General features: G+C 38.1%; 1 protein-coding gene across 4 annotated transcripts in view; it reads right to left on the bottom strand.

The window, feature by feature from the left end:
• Positions 1–26701, bottom strand: part of map1aa (microtubule-associated protein 1Aa) — a 59101-nt gene extending 32400 nt beyond the window's left edge. For 2 of the 4 annotated variants that reach the window (XR_009823116.1, XM_062030479.1), the window contains exon 1: positions 26419–26628. The gene's annotated coding sequence lies outside the window, so the exon portion shown is untranslated. The other 2 variants (XM_062030477.1, XM_062030478.1) reach the window with 2 other exon arrangements.
• Positions 26702–27002: the final 301 nt, after the last annotated feature.

A 27002-nucleotide genomic window follows, 5' to 3' on the forward strand; every position in this document is an offset into this window, starting at 1 on the left:
AATGAGGAATGGACCAAAATCACACCTGAAATGTGTGCAACCATGGTAACCAACATCTGACCTCAGCAAGCACTAAGTTGCTTGGGGATTCAAAGTACTATTTCTGTCAATCAAATAAAAAATATTATTATTTTAATTGATCTTTAAATCAAATATACATTTTTCTGGATTTTTTTTCACATTCTTTTGACTGTAACATAAACATTTTAGACCAGTGGTTCTCAAACTTTTTTTCAGCAAGTATTCAGAAAACACTTGGCTCTCCAAGTAACACCATAATAACCAACATTAAAAATACAGTAGCATAGTAGGCCTAAATATTCCTTAAGGACCCAATAGTGATGGGCGGTATACCAGTATTAAAGTTAATACCGGTATATTTTAGACAGTGGTATATATTACCGCCTTCAAAAGTAGGGTTGGGTATCGAGTATCGATTGGAACCGGGACTAACTTTCCGATTCTCCCGGAATCGTTCAAAAGTTTAAATTTCGATTCCTATTTTCGATACCAGTCCGCCGACCGGAAAAAAATATGTCCGCCGAACCGGAAGAAGAAGACGCTGAACACCAACGAAGAAGCGCCCACCGCCGGAAGTGTTAGCATAGCCGAGCGAGTCAGTCAAGCTCAAGCATGGATAGCGGGCGTCGGCGGTCGAAAGTGTGGCTTTACTTTACAAAAAAAAATGAAATAACCGCGAAATAACAGAGCTCCATGTCCATCAAGAAACGAGTGGAGAGAGAGCTGCAGATGTACCAGGACGTTCCACCGATACTTATGTCTGACGACCCTGCTGCATGGTGGTGGAACCAACAAAAGACTTATCCTTTGCTGTCATATCTCGCTTTCTCCTATTTATGCGTTCAAGCTTCTTCCACACCCAGCGAACGTGTATTTTCCACAGCAGGAGACACTATCTGTCCAGAATGCTCACGCATCCTGCCTGAGAAGGCGGATATGGTCATTTTCCTAAACAAGAACTGTCTCTGATTTTATACTGTACCTGCTGCTAATCTGGACTGGATTTTGCAAGTTGTTTCTTATTGTTTATTTGCTTTTCTGCACCAGGTTAGCCCACAGTGGGAGCACGGTAACATTTTTAAGTACCTGCAGCATCATACACTTGTGTGTAAATGTGTTTTCATGAGGTTTTCAAAAATAAAGCTCTCTTGAGGAAAGTGTACCCCTGGGAAAATGTATTCATAATTTATAATATTTATATTCAAGTTCATAGATTTGATATTTATATTCTAGTTGAAAACAGCCCTGTGAGGAATTTATAGTAAAGTTCATAAAAAGTTAATAGAATTAAAATTTGATGGAGAATGTCAGACTATTTCATTCAGAAAGACTGTAGGTTAGCTAGCTCATTTAAAATATCCTAAACTTTTTTTTGACCCTGCCTCGGAATCGGAATCGAGAATCGTAAGGAATCGGAATTGAAACAAAGAATCGGAATCGGAATTGGAATCGTTCGAATTCAAACGATACCCAACCCTATTCAAAAGATACAGATTTTTTGATATGCCTTTGTTACGGCCGTTTGCTCTTCTCTGCGCCTGACGGGCAGAGCACAGGGCATTCTCTTTGGCTAATCCCCGCCCCCTGCGTGTTTACAGAGGCTTCTCTGACGCACAATGACGCCCTGCGCATCAAACTTTTTAAAAAAATATGGCGGTGCGGTGCAGAGTTCTCGACTAACGAGTGATGCAATGCTTCGTTCCAGCGACTGCATTTGGCTATTGGTGAATGACTACAGCTTTATTTAAACATACACCAATTTGCTTGATAACCTATACCTCTCCTTGTTTACTTACTTGTTTATGTTTCACTTTATCACTAATCTCATCTGTTTAGGTTGTTAACTTCTGTTAGCGACTTAGCACTGAAGATAACGATAGCTCCTCTCTGCTGCTCGCTCGGTGTGTCAAATGTTTAGCTACAACTCCGTTTAAAAGTGGCTCTCCCCATTGCCCTTGCGGAGTAAGCTACTGTAGTATAGTGGCTGGGTGGCTAAAAAGTAGTATTAAACTTAACAGCCAGCTTTCACCTCAGTGAGTGAGTAGTACCTGCATCTATACCCGCACACAAGCATGAGGCTATAAACCTAACATTAATGAACGAAAACTGCTTTAACATATTGGCTAACTAATTACTCCATAAAAATAAACAACACATTACAATCTGAGTTCTCTCAACACTGGTTATCTCTTCGTAAAAAACTTAAGCAACCTTAAGTACGTTTGTACTTTGCAAGTTTTTTTAAGATACCGTCTACCGCCATTCAGACTAAAAATACCACCACAGCCCGAGGCCCCTATTTAACCTGGGGCGGTTCTGACTGCCAGGGTTTGATGTTCAATTGACCAAAAAAAAACCGCACTAGCAGAGCAAATTTTAGAGACTTTAGACTTTAGACTTCCTTTTTATTGTTATTCAAATTTGAACTTTACAGTACAGATAAGAACGAAATTTTGTTGCATTAGCTCATGGTAGTGCAGGATAAAAAAGCAATAAGGTGCAGATATACTGTAAATGAATAGATTACTGTACAGATAAATATATAGCATTTTTGTATATGCATCTAGGTTTATGGATGTATGTTATATTGTCTTTATATTCCAGCGAGTTAATCCATTTTTGGGGGGAATTGAGGGGATGATTATTAGGGGTGTGGGGAAAAATCTATTCAAATTCTAATCGCGATTCTCACGTTGTGCGATTCAGAATCGATTCTCATTTTTAAAAAATCTATTTATTTTTTCTATTTATATATATATATATTTTTTTTTTTTTCATTTATTTATTTTTATTTTTATTTTTTAAATTAATCAATCCAACAAAACAATACACAGCAATACCATAACAATGCAATCCAATTCCAAAACCAAACCCGATCCAGCAACACTCAGAACTGCAATAAACAGAGCAATTGAGAGGAGACACATACACGACACAGAACAAACCAAAAGTAGTGAAACAAAAATGAATATTATCAACAACAGTATCAATATTAGTTACAATTTCAACATAGCAGTGATTAAAAATCCCTCATTGACATTATCATTAGACATTTATAAAAAATTTTAAAAAAGAACAATAGTGTCACAGTGGCTTACACTTGCATCGCATCTCATAAGCTTGACAACACACTGTGTCCAATATTTTCACAAAGATAAAATAAGTCATATTTTTGGTTCATTTAATAGTTAAAACAAATTTACATTATTGCAATCAGTTGATAAAACGTTGTCCTTTACAATTATAAGAGCTTTTTACAAAAATCTGCTACTCTGCTTGCATGTCAGCAGACTGGGGTAGATCCTGCTGAAATCTATGTATTGAATGAATAGAGGATCACTTTGAATCTGGAAAATATCGTTTTTGAATCGAGAATCGCGTTGAACCGAAAAAAAAAAAAGATTTTGAATCGAATCGTGACCCCAAGAATCAATATTGAATCGAATCGTGGGACACCAAAAGATTCACAGCCCTAATAATTATGATGCGTTCAGGAGTCTTACTGCCTGAGGGAAGAGCTGTTACAGAACCTGGAGGTTCTGCTACGGAGGCTGCGGAACCTCTTTCTAGAGTCCAGCAGTGAAAACAGTGCACCAGAGCTCATTTTAACCGAACTGGAGAAGTGTAAACCAACAATTTACAGTCTCCAATTTACCCTGTGCTTCTCAATTAGTTTCTGTTATGCCCCTTCTAGGTGGAAGAAAATGTTTTGCGCCCCCCTTCCAACAACTCTCCACCACGACTATAAATAGTATAATTTGTCTATAAAATTGTTATAAGTACATCTCAGCATAACATTGTATCCTTACTACCTTAAATAAATATAAATAATTAAATAAAAAAGAATGAAATATATATCAACTTACAACAAAGAATAACGTTACCAATACTGTATTTAGTCTGTAACAGAAAAGATTTCAAATGCATCAATTTGCCTGAAATTTAAAAAAAAAACATCCTTATTTATTCTATAAAAATTTTTTGACTGACTTGAACCATTTGATACTAAAAAATAAAATTAAATAAACTCAATAAATAATAATACATTCAATTTGATCAGCAACATTCACAAAAGCAGCACAATATTTAAAATACTTTAAAGTACAAAACAAAAATGAATAAAACAATTTGTGTTGATTTTTTTTAAGGGAATTTTGCCTACCATTCGCAATCCTTACAAGAACACATATGTATTATTTTTTTTACTGCATTCTTACTGGTAGATAAACGCTAGAAAAAGTCAGCATGGAGCAAATGGGAGTCGCGCTATTGCGCCAATAGAGTACTCTAAAAAACATCCACAAGCCTCCATCATAATTTTATATACACGTTGTAAGTGTAGTAGTGTAGTAACAGGCACATTCATAATAACATGTAATACATTTGTATTTTGATTCTTTTAGGCATACGGGGGCATATTAATTTCACAGATGCATCACAATGTTCGCTTTTCCTTTTATCAACAAACAATAAGCAAATGAAACAATATTTCTAAATGCTTTGATTGATTGATTGATTGAGACTTTTATTAGTAGGTTGCACAGTGAAGTACATATTCCGTACAATTGACCACTAAATGGTAACACCCGAATAAGTTTTTCAACTTGTTTAAGTCGGGGTCCACTTAAATCGATTCATGATACAGATATATACTATCAGATATATACTATCATCATAATACAGTCATCACACAAGATAATCACATTGAATTATTTACATTATTTACAATCAGGGGTGTGGAGGGGGGGGGGGGGGGTAGGATATGGACAGCAAGTAGTGGACATAGAGAGAAAGAGAGAGAGAGAGAGAGAGAGAGAGAGAGAGAGAGAGAGAGAGAGAGAGAGAGAGAGAGAGAGAGACCAGAAGATAAGAAAAAGTATCTGCATTTGATTGTTTACATTTGATTATTAGCAATCCGGGGAGGGTGTTAGTTTAGGGTTGTAGCTGTCTGGAGGTGAACTTTTATTGCGGTTTTGAAGGAGGATAGAGATGCCCTTTCTTTTATACCTGTTGGGAACGCATTCCACATTGATGTGGCATAGAAAGAGAATGAGTTAAGACCTTTGTTAGTTCGGAATCTGGGTTCAACATGGTTAGTGGAGCTCCCCCTGGTGTTGTGGTTATGGCGGTCATTTACGTTAAGGAAGTAGTTTGACATGTACTTCGGTATCAGGGAGGTGTAGTGGATTTTATAGACTAGGCTCAGTGCAAGTTGTTTAACTCTGTCCTCCACCTTCAGCCAGCCCACTTTGGAGAAGTGGGTAGGAGTGAGGTGGGATCTGGGGTGGAGGTCTAGAAGTAACCTGACTAGCTTGTTCTGGGATGTTTGGAGTTTAGATTTGAGGGTTTTGGAGGTGCTAAGGTACCAGGAGGTGCATGCGTAATCGAAAAAGGGTTGAACGAGAGTTCCCGCCAGAATCCTCATGGTGCTTTTGTTGACCAGAGAGGAGATTCTGTAGAGAAATCTTGTTCGTTGGTTAACCTTTTTGATTACCTTGGTTGCCATTGTATCACAGGAAAGGTTAGCCTCTAGAATGGAACCTAGGTAGGTGACCTCATCTTTCCTGGTGATAACAATGTCACCCACTTTTATAGTGAAGTCATTGACTTTCTTAAAGGCCTACTGAAATGAATTTTTTTTATTTAAACGGGGATAGCAGATCTATTCTATGTGTCATACTTGATCATTTCGCGATATTGCCATATTTTTGCTGAAAGGATTTAGTATAGAACAACGACGATAAAGATTGCAACTTTTGGTATCTGATAAAAAAAAGGCTTGCACCTACCGGAAGTAGCGTGACGTAGTCAGTTGAACATATACGCAAAGTTCCCTATTGTTTACAATGATGGCCGCATGAAGTGAGAGAGATTCGGACCGAGAAAGCGACAATTTCCCCATTAATTTGAGCGAGGATGAAAGATTTGTGGATGAGTAAAGTGCAAGTGAAGGACTAGTGGGGAGTTGAAGCTATTCAGATAGGGAAGATGCTGTGAGAGCCGAGGGTGACCTGATATTCAGCTGGGAATGACTACAACAGTAAATAAACACAAGACATATATATACTCTATTAGCCACAACACAACCAGGCTTATATTTAATATGCCACAAATTAATCCTGCATAAAAACACCTGCGTGTTTGTTATGCTAGCTCCTAGCTCCTCTGCTAGCTCCTAGCTCCATAGAACACGCCAATACAATTCAAACACCTGATCAACACACACAATCACTCAGCCCAAAAGACAGTTTACCTAACCCAAGGTTCATAAAGCTTATATATTTTTAAAAAGTTACGTACGTGACGCGCACATACGGTCAAGTTATCGAATGTTTAGCAGCCAAGGCTGCATACTCACGGTACCTGATATTCAGCTGGGAATGACTACAACAGTAAATAAACACAAGACATATATATACTCTATTAGCCACAACACAACCAGGCTTATATTTAATATGCCACAAATTAATCCTGCATAATAACACCTGCGTGTTTGTTATGCTAGCTCCTAGCTCCTCTGCTAGCTCCTAGCTCCATAGAACACGCCAATACAATTCAAACACCTGATCAACACACACAATCACTCAGCCCAAAAGACCGTTCACCTAACCCAAGGTTCATAAAGCTTATATATTTTTAAAAAGTTACGTACGTGACGCGCACGTCCGGTACGGTACGTGTTATGCTAGCTCCTCTGCTAGCTCCTAGCTCCATAGAACACGCCAATACAATTCAAACACATGATCAACACACACAATCACTCAGCCCAAAAGACCGTTCACCTAACCCAAGGTTCATAAAGCTTATATATTTTAAAAAAGTTACGTACATACGCAAAAAAAAGCCAAAGCTGCATACTCACAGTAGCACGTCTGCGTCTTTGTCATCCAAATCAAAGTAATCCTGGTAAGAGTCTGTGTTGTCCCAGTTCTCTACAGGCGTCTGTGTATCCAAATCAAAAGTCCTCCTGGTTAGAGTCTCTGTTATCCGAGTTCTTCCATCTTGACTGCATCTTTCGGGAATGTAAACAAAGAAGCGCCGGCTGTGTACTGTTGTGGCTGACTACGTTCGAAAAATACGTCCATTTCGCACCGACAACTTTCTTCTTTGCTTGCTTGGCTTCCTTCTCCATAATGCAATGAACATGATTGAAACAGATTCACGAACACAGATGTCCAGAATACTGTGGAATTATGAAATGAAAACAGAGCTTTTTCGTATCGGCTTCAATGTGGAAGGCATACCCGTGTTCGCCGGGCTACGTCACGCGCATACGTCATCCGCAGAGGCGTTTCGAACCGGAAGTTTAGCGGCAAATTTAAAATGTCACTTTATAAGTTAACCCGGCCGTATTGGCATGTGTTATAATGTTAAGATTTCATCATTGATATATAAACTATCAGACTGCGTGGTCGGTAGTAGTGGGTTTCAATAGGCCTTTAAGGTTGATGTGGGACCCAAACAGGATGGATTCCGTTTTACCCAAGTGTATGGATAGCTTGTTGTCAGCGAGCCAGGTGCAAGTTCTACAGAGCTCAGCACTGAGGATTTTCTCCACCTGTGACTTGTCCTTGTCGGATACCAGCAGGGCAGAGTCATCCGCAAACAAAAACAATTCACAGTCGCATGCTGATGACAAGTCGTTTATGTATATTAGGAACAGTAAAGGTCCCAATATACTGCCTTGGGGGACTCCACAGCTCACAGAGAGAGGGGGGGGGGGACACGGTGCCGTTCACCTCTGCCACCTGCTCTCTCCCCTCCATGTAAGATTGCATCCAGCTCCATGAGGTTTTGTTAAATCCGATTGCTCTGAGCTTATCCAACAGTATAGCGTGGTTAACGGTGTCAAAGACCTTCTGAAGGTCCAGCATGACCATTTGCCCGCGTCCACCTCATGTTTGATGTGGTCGCTCAGATAGAGAAGGCATGTGTCAGTGGAGTGGTTAGTTCTGAAGCCGGATTGGAATTTGTACATGAGTTTATTAGTGGCAAGGTAACTATCGACCTGTTCATAAACTATTTTCTCCATTACTTTCGAAATGGAACTGAGAATAGAAACAGGTCGGTAGTTGCCAGGTTCCAATTTGCTTCCTTTTTTAAAGAAGGGAGTTACTCTTGCTATCTTAAAATCTTTTGGTACTTGGCCTTGTGTAATTGATAGGTTTATTATGTGCGTGATGATCGGGGCAATGATGGAGGCAGAGTCCCTGAGGAATCTGGAGGGAATATTATCAAGGCCGGTGGCCTTATTTGGGTGGAGCGCGCTCAATTTTTTAAACACCTCATCAGCTGTGACCATTTCTAATTTGAAATCATCGTTGGATACTCCTAGCTTTCTGTAGAAGGCTTTAATGTGTTCTACACCAAAGCGACCAGAGTGGTGGGACAGCTTGTTGACAAGAGCTAAACAACAAATACAAACTACCAGAGGTGGGACCAAGTCATTGTTTTGCAAGTCACAAGTAAGTCTCAAGTCTTTGCCCTCAAGTCTCGAGTCAAGTCCCGAGTCAAGTCCAAAGTCAAGACTGGAAAGTCTCAAGTCAAGTCCCAAGTCCTGCATTTTGAATTTCGAGTCCTTTCAAGTCCTTTCAAGTCCTTTTAACCACAGACTAATATATTTACACAGATTGTGTATGCTTTTAAAACGCTGTATTTATTTATTAAAACAAGTGCATTTGAAATTGCAGGGAAAAAAATTGTGCTGACATTGCACTTCATAATAGCACTATTAACCAGTCATTTTAAACATTTAACTCATTCCTTTACAGCATAAACACATTTGAAAAAACAAGTGCAACTGTACTTATATGCCCAAAAGTGTTAACATTTATTTCCATGGCATATTGCATTGTAAGTAGTTCCACAGCAGTTTCTATCCTGTTCTTACCTTATCTCTTTGATCTCATCTCATACTGTATGTGTGTTTATGTGTGCGTACACATGAAAAACATAACAAATACATGAACATAACAATGAACACAGTTGTAATTTTTAGATGTCAGGGCCCTATGCAATTTGTACACATATTCTTAATATAGTATACATTTTAACTGACCTTTATTTTACTATGTTTGTCTTTTTGTAGGTGGCTAAAATATGCGGTGCTGCTGACCACCGTCTAACGTTACGTTACTGTGTGTGATACATTGACTAACGTAACGTTATGTATAGGTACCTCATGCAACCCTGCTTAAATCAGTTGACAAAAACTATGAATAAGGTAGCGAACTGCAGTGGACGCAACAGATTGCCGTGTTTGCAATGACGTTATAACCATAGACATCTTATAAGTAGACGCAGCATTGGCTGCTGTGACGCGAGCAATTTGGCCGCCATCTTGAAGTGGTGATGAGGAGCCGGCGAGCAGCCTAAACTGACAGTTGACAGGTAGAAAACAAAGATGCCGGGCTGGTGTTCAGCGTTTTCCTGCTCAAATGAGCAGACTGTTGGAAATAGGAATCGGGGGATTACTTTTCACAAGTAAGATTTAACATTAACGTACTATTGGTTGTATTTTGTGAAAATAATATTACCACAGAGTTGAGAAGGAGCAAAGATCTTCAATATTTGTATGTGAAAATCACAAAGAAATCTTCTGGGGGAGAATGACCTTCCTACAGGGGTTTGGTTTACAAACTTTCAGCCCCACCTAAGACAAAATTCACCAGCCGCTACTGATTATGATGCATTCTCATTTTAGGCAAAATATAAGACAATACTTTCTTAACAGTATAATTGTAACCAGGAATAAGTCTTCAAGTAACAATATTCAAATACTAACATTGTTGGGTAAGACAGAATTTGGTTTTATTCTGAATCCAGTGAAACAGATTGGTGGTTTTAGCTGATAAAGACTTTCAGGTGTTTATATATGTTTATGTTGAAGTATTTGGCAGACGCTTTTATCCAAAGCGACATACATAAAAAATACATATAAAACAATCACTGTAAATATTATCATTTAAGGCAATGGTCCCCAACCACCGGGCCGCGGCCCTGTACCGGTCCGTGGATCGATTGGTACCGGGCCACACAAGAAATAAAAATTATTTTTTTTTAAATTAAATCAACATAAAAAACAAAAGATACACTTACAATTAGTGCACCTACCCAAAAAAACTCCCTCCCCCATTTACACTCATTCACACTCATTCGCACAAAACGGTTGTTTCTTTCTGTTATTAATATTTCTGGTTCCTACATTATATATCAATATAGATCAATACAGTCTGCAGGGATACAGTCCGTAAGCACACATGATTGTATTTTTTTATGACAAAAATAAATAAATAAATAAATATCATACCACTGATTTAAGGGAAAAACGCAATACAAAATATCAATACAAAGTGTCAAGACAGAATAAACTCTCTGCTGCTGCAGCAACAGAGATACAGTCTATATGTCCCTAAGATATATAGATATCTAATTTATTCAGGGCCGGCCCGTGGCATAGGCCGTATAGGCAAATGCTAAGGGCGCCGTCCATCAGGGGGCGCCACGCCAGTGCCACAAATGTCGGAGAAAAAAAAAAAAAAAAAAAGTTAGTACTATTATTTCTAAATACAAAAAATAATCCCACTTTAATTAAAATGCAAAATAAAGCCTATTTAATAGAAATATAATTTGTTACAACATTACGCCCCCCCCCCCCCTTTCCCCCCGCACGGTGCGCCCCCTCCCTTCCCGTATGACTCTTTTTGGACGTCACCACATCAAAAAATTAACACAAGCTGTCAAAACGGCCAAAACTGTCAGGTGCCCAGGGAAGAAAAAACAGAAAAGAAGAGGAGGAGAAACGAGAAAAAGACAGAGGTAGCAGGTAGGTAACGTTAGCCTACATGAAATTATTTGTCTGTTACAGAATGTGATAGTAACCTGGCTTTTTAGCATTAAGCTAATGTTGCATGATTCGGCAATTGCTAATCAATAAATAGCTAGTTCTGTTCTAACGTCGGGTTAATATTGTGGAGGGGGCTAAATTGTTATGGAAAATAATAATGTAACGTTAGGTAATTACAGTACTCCCACCTTACATTCCTCAGGGACAATATTGTATTAGATATTTTAAGCAGGTGTTTTTTGTTTACATTGTTATTGCCTTCTGGTTAGCTAATGTTTGCCCTGCAGGTAATAGTCACTTTTCCACCCCTTTATATATTAGGTATAGTTGTAAGCCTAGTTGTTAAAGTGCACATCATTAATGTTAATTAAGCAATATCACATGAGAGGGAATGCTGTTTTTTAATTTGAGCACTGCTGTGATTCGGTTAAAGATAATCATAACATAACATTCTCATATAATATGTTAATTTGCTTTCTTTAAGTAAAAAAAAAGGTCAAAGACAAAGCTATTCGGTTTCTTGTGAGTATATACACTTCACTGCCGATGTGGGGGGGCGCCACCTAAAATCTTGCCTAGGGCGCCAGATTGGTTAGGGCCAGGCCTGAATGTATTCATACATTGTTTATGTAGAATATACGCATGTATATATAACCTAATCATATTGTTTCTTGAATTTAAAAATAGCTGACCGTTTTTTCCCCCTTCTCTGGGATTATATTCCCAGTTTTGATTTCGGACATCTGGTCATAGCATATAAGAATATTCTATTACTGTTAAGCAAACTATGTATAATAAAACACGCCAAAACATGTGTCCTTTATCATAGCTACACGTATGACAAAAAACTGCGTGAAAATCAGTGGTATTCAGTGAGGTAAAATGAATTAAATGCGCTGACAGTTCATTGCTCCTGCCTAATGAATTGCACTGAGTGAAGCGGATCACCACTTCTAGATGGCGGGCCCCGCGTCTTGTCAGCGGCAGTAGGCAGTAGCGCTCGATGCTGCGTACCCTTAGAAGATGTCTATGGTTATAACATTAGCAGTGAGTTTACAACCAAACAAATTGTGCGCGCAGCAGCATTCATGAGGGAGGGGCGGAGACAGAGAGACTGAGAGAGTTATGATAAACGTGCATGCGTCGCCAGGCTCTGCTTTTTATCGATAGATTTATCAGATTTAATTTTTTATTATCTATAGCAAGGGTGTCAAAAGTGTTCCCCGGAGGCCATTTGCGGCCCACAGCTAATGTTTTAAAGGCCCACGGCACATTCTAAAAATACTATTAAAATAAACAAAAACATAACAAAAGTGAAATAAAAAAGCTTAAAGGTGAAATGTAATTTAGGAAAAGTTGCAATGTTGACTAATAAAACAAAGCTTTTTTTTTTTTCTTTCAAACGGTCATTGCTCAAAACATAATATTGAATCAAAATCAATGTTATTATGAATTATTGACCTATCCAAGGTTCAGTAGTTTTGTTTGACAAAAAAGGGCGGAAAACAAACAAACAAACAAACAAAAAAACAACATTAAAAAAAATAAAACATTTTGAAATGAGGAATATATCTGAAGTTGATGTAGACTCCAGAGATTTAAGCGTTAAATATAAAATGTATGTATGCCCTGGCACACCATTATCATCATTTCATGACCGAAGCAAAACACTTTTTACACTTTTATACTGAAATAAATACACCTACAACTTATTAAATAAAAACATAGAAAAAACTACCTACCAGCAGCGGTAAAGTTTAGATCCATGAAGGAAAGAAGAAAGTGAATGAATGTTTATAACTGAATACATTTACATATGTATACAAATTTGTTCTATTTTTTTTTATGAATTAAGTAACGTTTATGACAACTTTTTTCCAAAACACAATATAGAATGTGAGATATAACAGGATAATGCATACGTTTATAAAAACATTTCAAAACGCTTACAAAAAAGTGGGGCCCCAAAAATTTTACTGTGGGACCCCATTTTTATGACTTGATGGCTCCCTGGGACCCAATTTTGAAAGTTCCTAGCGCCAACACTGCTGTCAACAGAGGAGAAAAAATGCTTTACTTAAATAAATATATTATTTATAAAGCAAGTTCGAGTATCATTGGCAAATTTTCACCTAGGCGTGCTGCCCGCCTTGGCACGCATATATGTGTCCTCTTTTTGGGATTTCAGAATATGGTCAGCCTAGTTTACAGCCTCACTGATTTAACTACTCAGCAAATAAAAGTTACGTTACTTAGCTAATAAACGTTAGCTTACATTAAAAACGTACCCTTCCTTGTGCATATTCAAATGTCGAACGAAGTTGGAAGTTGTTGTGTCGCCGTCTGTACTATTCGAACTGCATGTTTAGCATACTGCAATTCGTTTTTTGTTGACCAAGTCGTAGTTTTTATACCCGAACGAAACCAACTTTGGCATAATTTTTCCTTAAAGGCCTACTGAAATGATTTTTTTTTATTCAAACGGGAATAGCAGATCCATTCTATGTGTCATACTTGATCATTTCGCGATATTGCCATATTTTTGCTGAAAGGATTTAGTAGAGAAAATCGACGATAAAGTTCGCAACTTTTGCTCGCTGATAGAAAAAGCCTTGCCTGTACCGAAAGTAGCGTGACGTCACAGGAGGTAATATTCCTCACAATTTTCCTTTGTTTACAATGGAGCGAGAGAGATTCGGAGCGACAAAGCGACGATTACCCCATTAATTTGAGCAAGGATGAAAGATTCGTAGATGACAAACGTTAGAGTGAAGAACTAGAGGCAGTGCAGGACGTATCTTTTTTCGCTCTGACCGTAACTTAGGTACAAGCTGGCTCATTGGATTCCACACTCTCTCCTTTTTCTATTGTGGATCACGGATTTGTATTTTAAACCACCTCGGATACTATATCCTCTTGAAAATGAGAGTCGAGCACGCAAAATGGACATTCAAAGTGACTTTTATCTCCACGACAATACATCTGTGACACACTTAGCTACTGAGCTAACGTGATAGCATCGTTCTCAAATGCAGATAGAAACAAAAGAAATAAACCCCTGACTGGAAGGATAGACAGAAGATCAACAATACTATTAAACCATGTACCTGTAACTACACGGTTAAAAATTCTCAGCCTGGTAAAGCTTAACAATGCTGTTGCTAACGACGCTAAGGCTAATTTAGCAACTTAGCAACCGGACCTCACAGAGCTATGATAAAAACATTAGCGCTCCACCTACGCCAGCCAGCCCTCTTCTTCCCATCAACAGCCGTGCTCACGTGCGTTCCAGCGATCGACGGCGCGACGAAGGACTTCATCCGTGGGTTTGGCAGCTAGCATCGGCTAGGCGTCTGCTAAGTAAGAAGTCCTTGTTGTGTTGCTACAGCCATCCGCTAATACACAGATCGATCCCACCTACAACGTTCTTCTTTGCAGCCTCCATTGTTCATTAAACAAATTGCAAAAGATTCACCAACACAGATGTCCAGAATACTGTGGAATTATGAAATGAAAACAGAGCTTGTTGTATAGGATTCTCCGGGCTCCGAATACGTCCCTTGTCCTCGTGACGTCACACGCATACGTCAGCATAATAAAACGTTTTTAACCGGAAGTGTGGCGCGAAATTTGAAATTGCACTTTATAAGTTAACCCGGCCGTATTGGCATGTGTTGCAATGTTAAGATTTCATCATCGATATATAAACTATCAGACTGCGTGGTCGGTAGTAGTGGGTTTCAGTAGGCCTTTAATGGCACGTTGTTTGACAACTCTTGTTCGGTGGTTGTCCTGCAATTTTATTGGATGAATGCTGTGGGATGAAAACAACGTAGATCTAATTTGATTGGCTATTGTACCGAGAGCACAGACGCTGATAGACAGACGCGTACAAAATGAAAGATACGGAGCGCTCCTGAATAACTTTTTAATCTTTGGGTTTTGGGGAAAGTAGCAAGTCATGTCAAGTCAAAAGGCTCAAGTCCAAGTGAAGTCACAAGTCATTGATGTTAAAGTCTAAGTCGAGTTGCAAGTCTCTTTACATTTTGTCAAGTCGAGTCTAAAGTCATCAAATTCATGATTCGAGTCTGACTCGAGTCCAAGTCCTGTGACTCGAGTCCACACCTCTGCAAACTACGAATATAATAAAACAATCACTAACTGTACAATGTCTGCTCTCACGAGAGCCAACTAATGGGCTGGTCAGATCTTCCCGTTTAGATGAAGAATTAATTAGCATAATCCTCATGCAGAATTAAAATAAAAAATGTGCAACAAATTACCAATTTTTCGTGTCTTTCTCGCAGTGTCCGGCTATAAGTTTAATGTCAAAGCTGACCAACTTCTCAGTTTATGGCCACAACTTTCTACTATTGAGGTGAGAGGCATGATTTATAATCAATAATGAACTATTACCAGCTCAGTGGAGATCCACCAGCTCACCGACTCAACAATAAGTCAATATAGCAGCATAAGCTAGTAAGCTCTCTGTGATCATGGCGCCGCTAAAAATTACTTGTCTATGTACGCGCTCATAATAACAATATTGCTAATACTCAGGTCACAAGATGTAAATGGAGTACTGTTGGCAGTTTTTGGATATATTTTAGAGCGCTTCATTGTACATCGTATTGGCCCACTTGGAAAGCATAAAAAAAGAAAAATATATGTGTTCGTATCTTACATAGGGATTGTGAATGATAGGCAAAATTCCGAAAATGTGCAGTTCCCCTTTAACCAAAATGAGGAAGTCAGGATTATTATAATATATAACATGAGCACGTTTTTAAGTATACAGCTTTTCGAAGCGGAGTTTGAAGCATGATACTACATGATACCGTAAAGCAAGGGTCCCCAAACTACGGCCCGCGGGCCGGATCCGGCCCCCCAGCATCCAAAATCTGGCCCACGGGAAGTCCCAAGTTTAAAAAAAAAGTGTTTTAATTTTTTCCAGAGTCAAAAATTTTGGGTACCCCTGCCGTAAAGCATGTACCTCAGGGTCATACGCACCCCCCTGGCATCGCACCACACACCACCAGGTGGGGCCCACCCCACTGTTTGAGAAGGACTGAATTAACCTAAATGGCATTGGAATGTGGGAGGAAAAACTGGTACTCACAGGGAAAACATGCAAAACATGTTAACTCCACAGATAGACATATAGAAGATATACAGTGTATTTAGCATAGCTAACAAATTGATACAGCTGTATTTCTTATTTAGCAGTTATACAACACTAATATGACTGAATCCTTAAGGTGAAGTGGCGCAAAAGAACATCTTTACTGATCATGTACAGTAAGAGAGATGTCTGAAGGTGTAGGGGTGTTTAAATGAATAAATCAAGAGCTAAAGAAGCCTATGCATCTATGCTTCAAAAAGCATAATGCTAAGTGGTTTGCAGCCTCCATCATTTGAGCTGGCAGGAGCACATTTCCTGCCCACACGAACCCACAGCCAAAGCATCATGTGCTGAAATGCCACCTGATGCCAAAAGACATGTCTTCAACTATTTATTTGCTAGGCCTGGGATAAGTGTCTCACTGTGTATGTCTCTGTGTGGGACTCAACATATTGTGATGCCCCAACAGCCAACTACATCCACGACGTAAACACATTTGAAGCGCAGGTTCAGCATTTCCTCAAAAGACATCAGATGAGAAGCACTGACTCATATTTACTCCATAAACAGAAAAAATAATTCCATTCAGGAAGTGACAACTACTGTAAATGTATCTCTACTTGGTCACAAGTTTGCAGTTCTCCTGTAATAATGTGCCGTTTGTACTTGCGCAAATGTAAACGTCTTTTTTTTTAAGTAATTTGAGTCTTTCGATTTATTTCTAATACGAAAGGTGGCAGTTGCCAAATGTGCATCCACAGTTACGTACATATGCGTCTTTGTATTGGTGTTTGTCGCCATCCTAAAGCAGACAGGACTCATTGCAGGACTCACAAAAAAGTCTCAAGAACCCATTATGGTTTAGATCGGCCATTTTGGGCCAAAAGGGTCTTATTGTGACACATTCCTCCCAGAGACTTTTACCATATAAACCTTGATTAAAATCACATATACTCCACAGATGCACGATGAAATATATTCAAATAATTTTAGCCTATGCCATAGGATGTGGGTGGAGCCTAGCAACAGATTTCGAAGGTCAGTTGGACGATTTTTCACAAACTCCGCTGCACAATGTCAAAACATATAATTTGTACATATGATAAAGGATGAAAAGGTCACATGAATAAGTTGGTTAAATAGTTAGCAACATAACGTTGCATTTTGCTATAACTTTCAGGAAATGTCAGAACTTGGATAACGGACAAATGGTTAGATTTTGGGGGTGATCTGGATTACAGGATTTTTTAAAATAATTCTCTTCTATTGCGATATAGGGCCTGACGGAGGTTAAAAATGCTCTTCAAAAGGGCAGAGAAATGGGTCTTTCAGTCTGTATGTTGGACCTACGGTGATCCCTTCTTTTAAAAAAACAATGGACAATCTTTTCTGACAGTATGAGGCAGATTACTGTCGTTAAATTGCACGTGTTTGTCAAATGTTTTTCATAGCTTGATATTGTATTGCCAATCTCCTCAAGTATACCATTGTCACAGTTTTCAGTGTACAGATAGGTTATCAGCTTTGGGGGGTACACAAACACATTCACAGTTTCACACGCAGCTTGACCGACTGTAATGTGATCGCACTGTGCAGTGATTCCCATACATTCATTCATTAGTGCCGCCGCATGTTTTCATGTTCATATACAGGTACTGTATATGTTGTTCCTTGTTGTGAACAAGCGTCAGCGGTAGATTTGTAAATGTACCTGCTTTCGATCGTAATGTACACAACACACTCACCTGGACCCATAAACAAGGCAGTGCACACATGCGACACTGTAACTCAAAGTGATTTATGAATCCAAGACACAGGCACAAGCATACTGTAAGTGTTATAAAAAGAACATGTCCTTCAGAAGATATTACCATGATGTGTCGGTGGTTTGAACCTGCTACTTTCACTGACAGACATGTAAATAAATGATAAATGGGTTATACTTGTATAGCGCTTTTCTACCTTCAAGGTACTCAAAGCGCTTTAACAGTATTTCCACATTCACCCATTCACACACCCATTCACACACACATTCACACACTGATGGCGGGAGCTGCCATGTAAGGCGCTAACCAGCAGCCATCAGGAGCAAGGGTGAAGTGTCTTGCCCAAGGACACAACGGACGTGACTAGGATGGTAGAAGGTGGGGATTGAACCCCAGTAACCAGCAACCCTCCGATTGCTGGCACGGCCACTCTACCAACTTCGCCACGCCGCCCCCGTAAACACTAAAGAATTTTTTAAAAGAATATCAAAAGGAAATTATGTCTGTAGAGAAATGTAGACATTCATTGATTTTTTTTCCCAAATGATTCAATCAAAATTTAAGACCCGTCCTGTCTTGCTGGTTTTGTGCGACAAACACAGGTGAATAAATATTAAATACATCTCTGATGCGCTAATTATGCAGGATTCCTGCATAAAAGAAGCTCATATTTTGACAAACCACGTTTACCAGTTTACAGGCAGCATATAAAAAACAAAAATACTCAAGTTTTCTTCAAAAACATACACTGCTGGAGGATATTTCAATGACAGTTGTCAGTTCGTGTTACGTAATTGTGTTACATATTGTTAAATAGTTTTTAAAATAAACACCAAATAAGGTCACAAAACTATTTCAACTGATGCCATAAAATGCATGGCCAACCTAAATTTTAAAGAAAAATGTGTTTACTTGAAAAATGTTTTATAATTCATGGTCACATAGTCAGTATGTTTTCATGCACACAATATTCCTGAATCAACCAGAAAATAGTAAATATTCTGATAACCCTTGAGATTAAAAAAAACACTTTTTTCAGAGTACCAATTCGGAATCTAGATAATTTTGCGGTTATCAAAACTCTGATTTGGACCCCTGACCCAGGTATGTGTAAAGGATGCTCGCTAGCTTAGCTGTGCGACAGTACTTTAAGTATGAATGAATAACTCTCTATTTATATAGCACTTTTTCACAATTGTCTCACAGCGCTGTATATTTGGAAAGTAAACCTCACTCCTCGACGCCTTAAAGTACTAGTAGAATGGAAATACAAGTTGCCTCTGTATTGAAGCTATTATCGTATATATGTGATTTATGACACCAAAAGACTTCCAAAGTTTGAGGATAAATAGATATGATAAAAACAGTATCAATCTCACAGAGATTCCCAAGCTATTTTTTAGAGATAATGAGGAAAACAATAGCAGCATAAGCTAGCATTAGCTCACTGCTATCAATGTGCCGCTAAAATAGTCTGTCTGTGTTAGCGCTTATAATAACAATATCACTCATATTTGGCTAAATTTTAGGTTATGACTTGTAAATAAAGTATTGTTAGGCTTTCTGGATGTTTTTAGAGAGAGTCTAATGAGCGCAACAGAGGACCCTCGATCTGTTGACTCAATCGTTAGCTATTTATTTACGATTTCAAATGCATAAAAGAAGCCAAGCACATGTGTTCTTGTCTTATATAAGGATTATGAATGAAAAACACGACATCTCTTTTCAAGTTTTGCGTATCTGATAACATGGTCAGAGTGCAGAAGCGTGATGTCACTCTCCGAAAATAGCTGAAGGTATTCGGAGCGGAATATTCAAAATGGCTGACTCAATTTGTGGCATTTTGTAATGTTTAACATTTTCACATACTTTGCGGATTGTAAATGCAATTGGATATGGTTTATTGGCTACAATGAAACACAAATACGCATATAAAGTCAACTTATTTTTCCACTTTACTGGTACCGGTACTTTAAGACCCATGCTGGAATGTGGGTTGACACCTTGGGCTTTTTTGGCCAGTATTGCTCGACTCCAAATGTGTGGGGGTCACGGGATCAAGCACAGACAGTTTGCAGGCCTGGTCTGTGCAGAGTTACCATTGTTATAACTACATTTACCAAAATATTAGGTTTTTATTGGGTATGGATTGTGGGATTTGTTTGGTAAAGGTTTACATTTGTGGGGTGAGGAGGAAACAAATGTAATGATAGCTGTCCTTAAAGACATATGTTATGGAGTTCATCGACCAAATCCAATCTACCTTATTGAAGCCACTTTTTTCGGTACAATTATGATCATATACGTACAAATTAAGAGTTTTGATCAGCACATTACACAAAACCACAAAAACAAAAATGTACAATAAAGGCAAGCATTTTGTCTTTGGGGTCCAACTTTTAGGGAAATTTGGAAACGTCAGTGTTTCTCATACATTCATTTTGGATTGATAATGTTGATACACCTCCATCATAAAAGTATTGCAGTAAAGTTAAAGTTAAAGTGATGTGGGAAATATTGAGCCTGATTGACATGTAAACAGGAATATTATTACAGCTAGTGGATGCAAACACATAATGCCTTAAAAACAATGTCAACCTTAACCGGAATATTGTGTACTGAATTGTATATTCATTTCACGGATACACAAACTAAGTCACCTTTCTGGATAAAACCGCCATCAGGGTTATTTTTGATTTGTTTAATGTTTGTGTTTAAACCCAGCAGTTTTCAAAGTGTGATCAAGCAGTAAGTCGCACAGCAGCTTGAGAAAAATTAAGAAAAAGTTTTTAGACAAACGTTATTGATCCACAAGGGAAATTGTTCTTTTGGCTAACATGCTGAAGATGGCTGCACAAAAATATTAATTCACATTAGTTAACAAACTGCATTGCAAACGAATGCTGACATTTTACTCAAAGACTCACGCTGCACTGTCAATGGCATGACAGCTGACCCTTCTCCCCGTGCCTTAGCGAGCTTCGCCAGCACAGCCAACTTGCCCTGGCTGGCTGGTTAAATATTCATCAACACACAGGAGACCCAATCACATTCATTAGCTAAGTTTTCTTTTGACTTGTCTTTATTACATGCATGAATGTTCTGTGGACTAAGCAAGTGTGCCACATCACTTACTTGATGCATTACTTTTGAGTCGTTCTATTCAGTTCTAATTTAAAAAAAAAAGCCCCTGGCAATTGTCCTTTCGGGCCACCCATTAAAAACATGAGAAAGACCACTAGAAGACAATGAGGAGTCTAATAATAATGATATAGAGATGTAACGATAAACAGCATAATGATAAACCGCGGAAAAAATCCCGACATTTGGTATTAAGGTTTTAAATAGAATTTGATTGATCCCTGGCTTTTGATAAACTATTGGACACTGCTCATATATTGGAGAAGCAAGCTCACGCTAGCTTGCTTGCTAGGTTAAATACTAACACAAATATATAAGACACATTAACGTATTTCCCCATTAAGAAACAACATTTCCCAATCTAAACTTGTATAAACAAATTGCAGTCAGCGCAACTAAGTTATTCAATTGTGCAAATTAAACCGACAGGCTGTTAGAGTAGAGTGATCGATTCTAAATCGAAGGATGCGCGTCTAATTTACATGGCTCCACTTAGACTGCATCTTCTCCCTGTCAGCCATCTTGTAGTTTTGAGCACGTCCATGTGGAGTCTACTGACAGATATAAGTTAAAACTACTATATTTTGAAATTGCAATTAGAATTGCTAGTTTTTTATATTTTATACGTAAAAATGCATAAAACTGTCAAAATAACGACTCAAAGAAGACATGTTACTTTTAGACTGTCAATCAACATGTTTTCCCCAGTTGCCACATGTTACAACAATGTGCAATAGTTTACTTTCAAAATATTTGGCTTCATACAGACAGACTCGGAGCTTTTGTTTACATCATGCTTTTAAACGTAATAAATAACTGATAAAAAATATACAGTGATTAAAATGTAATGTAATTATAATATATAATAATAATGCAAGTAACCATTTAAAAGGATATTAACTTTTATTTCTCATTACTGTAGAATTATTTACCATTGTACTGTAATTGTAAGGCACATAACTTTGTTATCCTAAATAAATAAATAAGCTAAATAATTTAATTGGACTCATTTCTGTATGCAAAAATCAAACTTAAATAAGTATTGAACAACTAAAGTGCATATTTTCCCAGTTGGAAGTATGACGTCCAACATTTTAATTTTGTTTATTGCTATGTGATCACGGCATTCTCACCGGTTCCGCCATGTCGATGGGCTCATATTGCCGATATATCATATATATTTATATATATATATCATTTGAAGCTTAAATATTACTACAGCGGGACCTTTGGCTTTGTAATTATATATTTTCCTCCTAGTTTTTGTTACTTTGTGGCACTTCTCACTAGCGAGTCGCGAGTAGGGAGGCTGTCTGTGCTTCCTGTGTGTGTTAAGCTGGCACCCCGCTCTCCACTCCCATAGGAAAAGATTGTGGATGACTGAAAAAAGGGTTCACTGTGTTCAGTTAATTCTACTGTTAGATAAACACTTAGGTGCTTATCTAACTGAGACCTCTTTCTCACTTGTTGAAGCTGGAGACAAACAAACGAGAGGCTCAACAATTCTGATTGGCGAACATATCTGTCACTCAAATGCCGGTGACGGCATAGAAAAAAAAAGCTCAGCCTTTAGCGGTTCTGTTACAGCACAAATTAAAATTTTGACGTTGTTTTGATGTCGATTAATCATGCAGGCCTACTATACGCTACTTTGTATTAGAAATGGCAACAGCAAAGGATGCATGTGCATTTATGAGTCAGTCTGCCCCACAACAAGAGGATAGAGAAAAAAAAACTTCTTAACCAAAATGTTGGACTACAAAGGCGGATTTACGCAAGATCCTCGGGTAAATTTCAACCATATATATAAAGATATCCGCTGACGTCACAGGGCAGAAAACATCACAGGTAGAGCAAATTCCAAACGGCTCGTTTGGAGGAAGTATGAAGGAAGGCAAGATTATTTTATAAATATCTCCACATTGCCTCCACAGTTTGATTTTAAAAATTTTCAGGACTTATGGTGATCCCAAATACACAAAAACAGGTACCATCAAGTAAGAAAAGTTGGTTTTGCATAATAGGTCACATTTAGAGGGGAATTTTTTAAGTATGTAACTATTACATGTTATTATGAATGTGTCTGTTACTACATCACATATATACTTACAGTGTGTATAGTAACCTTGATTAAAGTGTTTCAATGTTTTTTAAGCGCTTTAAAGGTAGAATAGAGCAGCTCCCATAAGCTCCATTGTAAGCGGACTTTTAATCACATTTATTAACAAGTTAGAATGCATAAAAAAAGAAAAACATACAGTATGTGTAATCTTGTTTTATAATCTGTAAGTATTGTGAATGATAGGCACAATTCCCCCAAAAAGTGAAGTTCCCCTTTTAGAAACCAGAACAATTTAATTTAGTTTCTTCTGCCAAAAATGTATACTGTGTGTCTATTTATTTTATTTTTTTAAATAGAACTTTGTTAAACTATTTCAGTCAGTGTATAAGTACTTTTTGAGCTCATTCAACGATACCATAATAATTTTGGCCACAATAACCGTGATATGAAATGTTCATATCCTAACATCCCTATAATGATAAAAAATACATTCTTAAAACAGTGTGATTTATTTAAATATATGCACATTTGAAAAATTTGCCCCTGAGAATTACCGCCTAAATTATTTAGTATGAACATTTTTAAGCCATGATGATAAGCAAACTTCAGTAGTGTTTAACGTCAAAATTAACTGAGTTTTATTTTCCTTTTATTTTCCGAGTCTGGGGTTAACAGAGGACCCCACAAAATTAGCTTTTCAAGGACTAGTATTTTCGGATGCGAAGGCTTAGGGCTGGGCCAATAAAACAATATCAATATATTTCGCTTTAGCCACTTATTTGAAATAAAAAAAAAGTTATGTACTGTACATATATTTGGGGGGAGAGAGAAACAGTAAACAAAGACGCATGGTTGGTTGCATGAACAAAGACACTCACGTAACCTGGTAACCTAGAAAAACCGGAAGTGTTAATGGGGGCACACGCTAAACAGCCAATCGCGTGACAGTATCAACTAACAAGTTTGGTTGCGCCATCTTGCTGTCTCGCTGTTGATTCTCTGCATGGAGTGAAAAGAGAAAGTAAAAATGAGTGCTGCAGAGAGCAAAGAAATTGTCGATAAAACAGAAAAAGTCACCTCGATATTATGGCAATTTTTGGGATTTTTTCAAACGGACCGTAATCCTTCGCCGCCCTCATCTTTTCTTTTTAACCCTTGTCCGTTCCCCATTCGGATGTACAGAAACAACAGGTAGGAACTAAAGTGCAGGACTTTATGAATACACTAAATAACACAATATTACAAATGAGCTACTTTAAAGTAATGATTTGGTCCAATAATATTTAAATAATAATTAATGCATAACATAAATTCCTTTCCATACTTAAATAAGAATAACAGACAAAATTAAACGTTACACAGATCACATAACTTCCTGGCAGTAAACCTGCAAAAATTGTTCATCTCGGGTTTCTCTATATTTACATTTTAACACTTTGCAACACTATTTTGTCACACTTTATAAAGCATTTCTTACATATTTCTTATTTTTGCACCTTAATTTAAAGAAGTATATTGTCAAGGCTTTATCTTGATTTTAGATTTGTGGAGTGTTTTCCATGGTTATGTTGACATTTATTGTCCCTTCTGCCTTGATATCTGAGGGGATTCTAGTCAGAGGAAGTTTACATTAATTAAAATGTTAATGTTACTTATATTTTTCTCCCAGTCCATATTTTACATAGGTCATTAAAAATATCAATAATTACTGATATCGACCAATAGGGCTGGGCGATATATCAAGTTTGTAAGATATATCGCTATGTATTTTAAACTAGATATGAAATAAGAAAATATCGTAATATTGTTATAATCTATTTCACGTTAAAATGACCAAACAACGCTTATTTGTTGTGTTCCTTGATTTCCCCCGCTCCCGACTCGCTACTAAAACCCCTCCCCTTCCTCCTTCCAAGACGTGCTTGCACATGTTAGAACATCCATAATTGGTTGTTTGTTTACTACGATGAGTCACGATTGGTTGAGATTATGGCAAAACATTAGGGACGGGCCAATTAGAAGCAAGATAGGATGGGTCATCGAACCAGGAAGGGAAATCATAACAGACATCCCAAATGACAATGAGAGAGTCGTAGAAAAGAAAGAAGGAATATTCAAGGGGGCTATTTATATATTTAAAAAATTAGTGGAAGATGGCAGAGGCATTCTCTTCTTTAGATTTTTATTTTAAAGTTAAAGTTAAAGTACCAATGATTGTCACACACACACTAGGTGTGGCGAAATTATTCTCTGCATTAGACCCATCACCTTTGATCACCCCCTGGGAGGTGAGGGGAGCAGTGAGCAGCAGCGGTGGCCGCGCCCGGGAATAATTTTTGGTGATTTAACCCCCAATTCCAACCCTTGATGCTGAGTGCCAAGCAGGCAGGTAATGGGTCCCATTTTTATAGTCTGTGGTATAGCGATGTAGACGACATCCAGGAAACCCACAATGCGTCTACTTGGCCACATTTGGACAAAGGTATGCATCTGGAGAAAACCTTCATTTGAGTTGTTAACCATGTAAGCCCAAATCTCGAGTTTCCAAGCCGGGCATATTTCGCACAAGAAATGCTGCCAAAAATGTATGCCGAAGTGAGGAAGGTCATAGCCGCACAATTAAGTCAAGTCACTTTCTTGGCGCTGATCAGAACCGTACATGTGTGACAGTCCATTACATCGTCGACTGGGAATTAAAAAGTGCCTGCCTGCAAATGTATTTTTTATCTGAGTTTGATACCTTTAGTATAATTTGTACATCTACGTTATTTATTTTACGTAGTAAGAATATTTTTCTATTTTATTTATGTTATGTAATTCTGTGCTACTTAAAGTTTCTTTTATGTGCTGTTAATAGTACCCATCTTGACTAACTGGGTTAATAAAAGTGCCACTGACTGTTTACAGTAGAGTTGTCATTCACTTCAATTTCAGTGAATCTCGCTCAAAAATAAATATCTTTATATGTATACTTTCACCGGAAAATATTTCGAGATATCGAATATCGAGTTTGAGTAAAAATATATCGAGATATACTTTTTTGTCCATATCGCTCAGCTCTATCGACCAATCTAAAATACTTACATCGTGATAGAGTTTTCAGCCAAATCGACAATCCTTACGAAGGCTGCCGTGCCACACTGGTCTAGCCTGTTGCATAATTTTGGGGTGTTTTGGAGAGTGAGGTTTAAATAGATTCACTATCTCAGTCAGCCTCAGGTCAGAAGATGCTTTTACCCCCCAAATATAAACCAGGTCACCTAAATCTACTGAACTGAAATGATAGTTGCTAATGCACTGATAAATGTGTGGCCCACGGTGGTTAATACATAGAAACAATATACACTGTATGTAATCTAATGAGAAGGTTGGATTTTTCACATTAATCAAAAATAAGATAAAATGGCGTTTCTTAAGTCCAGCTGCCGAAATGGTCGTCATCATGCATCATACTACTTACATGATAACCTGAATCCACCGATAATACCGATAGATTCCTCCGGTGTGACACATCAGCATACACCGTGACGCTCCAAATGGCCGTAAATTGATAGACAGTGCGTTAACGACACGACTCCGTCGAATCCCCCACCTAATTCTGTATTCAACCGTGGAAAAAAACCGAAATGTCCTAGTTTTAGGACGTTAAGGACGAGATTAAACGTGGAGGTGTCTTACCGTCCGTTGGCGGTCAGGATGGAGGCGAGGGCGGGGCTTTGATGCTGCTGGGCTGCGGATGAGGATGGATAGTCAACGCTGCTCATGCTACATTCAGGGACCGCTCGTAAAATTCACCACAATCAACGTTACTGATTAACACATTTAGTACTACAGTGGCCTATTATCGAAGCAGTAATTAGGTTCAAACGGTCGTCAATATAAAAGGTTTATTAAACCCACAAGCCCTGTTTCAAGACAAAGTCATACAGTGTAAAAAAGTTTACCACTGTTAATACCAACAATACATACAGTATGTCAACCTAGCCATAGTGAATATAAACATATGTGTGTGGCATGTTCTTGACTGAGCTGATACTTAACTGC

This window comes from Entelurus aequoreus, linkage group LG02 (assembly GCF_033978785.1).
Source record: "Entelurus aequoreus isolate RoL-2023_Sb linkage group LG02, RoL_Eaeq_v1.1, whole genome shotgun sequence".
NCBI lineage: Eukaryota > Metazoa > Chordata > Actinopteri > Syngnathiformes > Syngnathidae > Entelurus > Entelurus aequoreus.